Source organism: Pseudochaenichthys georgianus, chromosome 6, assembly GCF_902827115.2.
Source record: "Pseudochaenichthys georgianus chromosome 6, fPseGeo1.2, whole genome shotgun sequence".
Lineage (NCBI taxonomy): Eukaryota > Metazoa > Chordata > Actinopteri > Perciformes > Channichthyidae > Pseudochaenichthys > Pseudochaenichthys georgianus.
The window spans coordinates 24,981,246-24,987,245 of NC_047508.1; the positions used below are offsets into that span (position 1 = coordinate 24,981,246).

The 6,000-nt window shown below is 42.3% G+C and overlaps 1 long non-coding RNA gene across 1 annotated transcript; it reads right to left on the reverse strand.

The window, feature by feature from the left end:
* Positions 1-2,052: 2,052 nt before the first annotated feature.
* LOC117447613 (uncharacterized) lies at positions 2,053-5,058 on the reverse strand. The gene is made up of 3 exons (XR_004552247.2): positions 4,645-5,058; positions 3,215-3,296; positions 2,053-3,066 (listed from the first exon to the last, which is right to left on the reverse strand). It is a non-coding gene; the product is annotated as an uncharacterized lncRNA (long non-coding RNA).
* Positions 5,059-6,000: the final 942 nt, after the last annotated feature.

Below are 6,000 nucleotides of genomic sequence, written 5' to 3' on the forward strand. Positions count from 1 at the left end.
ACTTTGCAGTGGCAGGTTGACAAACCACTTTTTACCTCGAGTGTTCACAGCCCCCACGCTCTCCGCTGTGTACACGTCTCTCTCATCGCTGTCCTCCAGTTCCCCTGGCAACGGGTCATCCACAGCATTCAACTGACGTGCCTGCTGGCCTCTTTTCATGCATACTTTTGCAAAATGGTTAGCAGTGCCACACGAGCGGCACGATTTACCAAAAGCAGGGCACAGGTCCCGCCCACGCTTGTGCCGTGTGCCACAGTACTTGCATTCGCCAGCGTCTCTCATGCTCTGTGGTTGTGCAGATGTGTTGGTGGACTCGGATGGCCTGCTGCCAGACCTTCGTCCATATCGCTGTCCTTGTGTGGCATTAATGCTGTCCCCAGGTCCAGAGCTGCCCAGTGACATGGTTTTTAACTTGCTGTCCATGACCTCGGCTGCACGGCAAATTTTAATGGCCTCGTCCAATTTAAGGTCATTTTCCCTTAGTAAGCGACGTCTAGCACCCTCGTCAGTTATCCCGAGAACAAGCCTGTCCCTTATGAGTTCATCTTTTATAGCTCCATATTCACAAGAGGCAGCCTTTTCCCTCAGCCTGGTAGCAAACGCATCCAAGAGCTCTCCATCCTCTTGTTTAAGGTTGCCAAAAACGTACCTCTCAAAGATTACGTTCTTTGCGGGTGTGAAGTATTGCTCCAGTGCCACCAGTATAGCACCCGCATCTTTTTGTTGGTCCGCGGTGAGTCCCAGGTTGTGTTTGTAAACATGTCGGCAGTCGTTCCCCATTAGCCTCCTGAGCGCAGCTGCTTGTACCGGATTTACTTTCTCGCTGAGCCCGGTCGCAAGCAGATAATCCTCAAATTCTGCTCGAAAGCTCACCCAGTTGCCGTGGATGTCCCCCGCCATCTTCATAGGCTCCGGAGGTGGGATGCTGGATGCCATTGTTCCAACGTGACGCTAATGCTAACAGGCTAACTGAAACTGCTAAACCTCACCAAAACAAATAAACGCACTCTGTCTCAGCGACGGACAGTAGCATGCAATCCACAGCTGGGTCCTATTTGAGCTTCTGACACCATGTTTGTAGATGTATGTGCATTAATGAATAAGGCAACTCAGGCTGTGTCTCAACGCCGTGTATTCACATTAAGCAGGCAATCATACAACTGAGGTATATTCACGTGAGGCAGATATATATATAACACAGGCACAATACGTCCACAGGGTGGCGCTGCAACCTAGCCTAAACCACCCTGTAACAATATGTGCCTCAATGGTTTTCCACTCCTCTGAGTCTGATCCTCTATCTGTAACACCTGGGGATGCTATCCAATTTGTGACTGCTGGAAAAGCTCCCCATAGTCTTGTAAGAACATATATGAGCCAGAAGCTTAACCCCTCTATTAATATGATAACACATTGCCTGAGAGGATCCATCTCATTGACGGTGTCAGATCTAAGTGAAGACAATTATAACAGTTTTAATACAGCCTGTACCATTTTTTTGTTTAAACTCCACAGGTTTTAAGATGCTTTGCACCATACAACCAGTCCTACAATCACACATTCAGACTGTAAGTGCTCCAAATGAGAGGAGACAAGCTCCCAATATTACAAGCAGCCACAGCAATGGCAAATAAAGGACAGAACGAGAACGACTAGTTGAGTCCATGTTTCACTGACTCATCTACTTTTCCTTCTGTAACGCTCACATGCCAACAGAAACAGCTTGTTAAAGAAGTTGGTGCAATGCAACGCTAGGCAAACTTCAGAGTTCCTGTTTGTTCTGCTACAGATCCAGTGCATTCGGAGGTCTCTCGATCTTTGAGCAGTGCAGCTCTTTCTGGCTGGTCTATTTTTGGCACTTGGAGGTGGGACAATAGTCAACCGTCTGCGATGAAACATGGTCTCCTTCAAGCTTCACGTCATCATGGGGCAACTAAGTTACTGCTGCAGTTTTAAAAGTAACTTTATGTTTCACAAAATGTATCGATACATTTGTAAAAATGTATTTTAGGGCCAATGTATTTATGAGAAAAACAAATGCATTGACACAGGTTCTAGACACATGTTTATTAGATTTAAACTAGTAGTTTGTACTACCATAACCAACATAAAACAGATGACACAGTATGAACTTCAACAGGAAGCGCTGCTTTAAAAAACAAACAGTTAATGAGGCACAGTAAAGCTGCTAGCTTCTTTTCAAAAGTAAACTGACAAAGCTTTGTGTCAAATGTAGGACATTCATGACATTTGGTGAAGAAAGTAGCTTCTGTCAAACCCAGGAGACTGTCTAGATAAACATAATGGTATTCAAACAAAAAAATAAAAAGTTTAAATAATTGTAGGATCTATTTAAGCAATTTAGCTTAATTTAGTTGACTACAAGTGCCAGATGTACATTTTAGTTACATAAAACCATAGATGAGAATGCCACATGTTTATCAGATGATGTTACAGTCATACAATGATAAGTAGAAGAGAAAAGGTAGCAAGACAGTTACAAAAATACAGTTAATAAATCCAATATTAATGACATAAACGTACACTTGTCTGTAATACTGTTTATTTACCCATTAGAACAGTTACATTGATACTGTACAAAAGAGCCCTTGTGGAATATTCTGTTGAATGTGGGTAATTAAGCTTTTAACTTAACATTATTGGACCTCAAAAGAACAACCCTAATGCAGAATGGACCTCAAAAAAAAGGAGCAAGGCAGAATAAAACAAAAAACTCTAAAATAACTCAAATTTAGAGACATGACCAGCATTGTTTAGTACAGTAGCCGACCATCATGTTGACTGAGCCCCTCAAATGCCCCACAACCAATTTGAACAAGCCGTAGAGCTTTACCTGCTCTAAAATAATTTCACATTTCAGAGAAAGGTGCTTTAATAGGATGGATTGTCTGCATTATGTTCAAATGTACATGTATATCTTCCACCCAACATTGCTTGTAGTAAGCAGAGTTGCATACTACTAGTACATTTCATATAAAAACGTGGGAATCAGGAGAAGGCTTTCTTTAACTTGAGGTAGCCATCAAAGCGGCACTGGGCATAGTCCTGCAAAACAATATAGTCTACTTTAAGGCAACATTTACAAATGTAACATCAAATATGTGACTGACAAAAAATCATTATGTTTATTGAAATAAATGTACCATGCCACTGGTGTTTGTTTTGTAATGTGAAATAAAATAAAATTCCTTACCATGTATCCAAACTCGATCTTGGAAATCTTTGCTTGAATGATGGACCACAGCCCCCAGAGGAAATGTGAAGCTAATGCATACCTACACATCACAGCAAGAAAGGACCAGGGCTTTAGTGATTCTGCTATAACCTTTAAATCATACATAAGAGGCTTCTCAATACTCAAATTTCCCCTCCTCAACTCCTCGACTCCTCGGTCCTCCGGTAGTGACCCGGAAATGAATTTCAGCGCGCCATTTTGAAGGACGTCTCATTTCTCTAAATGCACACCGAGGACCGAGGATCGAGCGTCGAGGAGGCTCTCTGGAGGAGCTATAACCGAGGATACACTGATGGTTCCTCCACGGCTCCTCCGCGGATGCATTTCCGGGAACGGTGGAGGCGTGACACACGGCCGGACTTATCTCAGCCAATGACAGCTCTGCATGCATCCCCTGGATATTATTTTAGAAACTGCTCTCATCGCAACGCGATGTTTACAGTGAGAACAGCTGTGAGGTCCTGCAGAAAGCAGAGCAGTGTGTAAAATAAATATCACTCAGTATAACAGACCTACTCTCTTTATTTGCTTTAGTTTAGTAGATATATACAAACAAAGAGTCGATATTTTTCTAAGAACATTTAGTGCTTCACATACTAAAATACACAACGGCTGTAGCCTGATTATGCTTTAGGAGCTTAGGTGTGTATGGTACAGTGTGTAGGTGTGTGTAGGTGTGTGTGTGTGTGTGTGTGTGTGTGTGTGTGTGTGTGTGTGTGTGTGTGGTACAGTGTGTAGGTATGTCCTGTACAGTGTGTAGGTGTGTGTGTGGTACAGTGTGTGCGCAGATGCGGCGGACAGACAGGTCTCAGTTGGTTTGGTGTCCTCTGCTTACTTTTAATACTTGCAAATACAACTTTTGGCCCGTAATTTCAATTCCCCATTTCAGCGACCAGAGAGAGAGGGGGGGGGGGGGATATATCCAGTCTCTGATTGTGTTACGTTATTATGAGAGTGCTCTCATACTTTAAATTGCATATATTTATATAAATATATTTGTGTGTGTGTGTCCGCATCTGTAGCCTGTTATTGTCTCATTATACCGCACTCTCAATGAATTCAAGGTAAATATGTGGGGGAACAATGTTCAGCTGATCTAACAGAGATTATAAAATATGACAAAACACTCGACAGCTGATGCAGCTGTTGCCACGTAATAATGAACGGACGTCGCTTTAATATGACCGCTCAGAGGAGAGGAGTTCTCATTTCTTTAAACGTCTGCTGCTTCCCCTCCTCTTTCCCCGGTTCCCCTCCTCGGTCCTCCGCTCGCATCTCCTGTGGGCGGGACTAAGTCTCGAGGAGGGGAGTCGAGGAGGGGAGTCGAGGAGGGGAAATTTGAGTATTGAGAAGCCTCTAGAGTGTTGCTGCTGTAGATCAAGTTGTACCTGTTAGCTTCAATTATCATGGCCTCCTCCTCCTGTGTCTGGTCCTTGGACATGTCAGAGTGTCCTCTCTGCTGTGCCAAATAACTTCTGATGAAATGAAGCTGAAATTAAAAACAAGTGACACGTAAAAAAAAGTAGAAAAGTGACATCCTCTTTTGTTTACACATTTTATGATTGCCTATATCTGCATTATCTAATGTACTGCACATTGCCATCAGGAAAACCAAGTGTCTTTACTCAGAAAATGGAGTAAAGCAACTTAAAAAACGAGTGACCCCTCCCCCTCCCACCAAGCCTACATCTTCTTCCAGCTTCTCTCCTCTGGATGGCGCCACAGGCTCATCTTAATACATACCCAGGGGCGCCATAAGGGGGTGAAAAGTTAGGACGATTCTAAGGGCCCGTGACTGACAGGGGCCCCAAAAATTGTAGAACATTAAGAAAAAATGTTTAAGTAACCTTTCATCAATCATCAATAATTAACATTAATATAACATTATTGATAATGTACTCACTAAACTTACGATTCATTTCACTTTTTTTTTCGAAAAATTAATTATCCAAAGCATCGAACCCCCCCTCTATTTACATGTAATGGTTTGGTCCTGTCTCCAAACGCTGTGTGGCACCGCATTTTCCATCAGAGTGAGAGCATGTGAGGCAGGGATGCGAGTACTTACGTGTGTATAATGTCTCAACCACTAACAAAGTCAGGCTTTCAAAAAAGAAAAGAAAGGAGAGAAAGACAAGAGAGTTTTGCTCTGATTTAGCACCATCATCAGGCCTTTTCATTTCCATTTCCGTTTTGTTGTCCATTTACACTTTAATACCTGCTTATTTTGTAGTTGGTATGTATATTTAATTAGAAAATCTGCTGCTTATGTTATATGTTATAAATGATAATATTGGTGTTAATGTTCACTTTATTTTAATTTAAGAGGTCATGTATATTTAAGTTATACTTATTTTGATTTATGAATGTTCCATTCAAAAATGTTATTAAAAAGGCATATACACTATTGTCAGGAATGTGAGTGTTATATCAAAGAGTGAATTCTACTGCAGTAGAATGTTGCACGTCTGCACAGTGTTATATTTTCACAGCTCAGTGTCAGTAAATATTGTGCAGTTAGTATTGGACTACAAGATAGATGCAAGCCTACAGGTAGAGTTATTTAAAGCATAAATGAGTCGGTTGGGTTCTGGAGGTGTGGTTACAGCATTGTGCTTGGTTGGCGTGGCCTGGTGGTGGGGCACAATGTGATATCTTTTCATGGGGCCCAAAATCCCTGGTGGCGCCCCTGTACATACCACCCAGAGCCATAGAGAGATAAGAGTTACGACACACTTTGATGT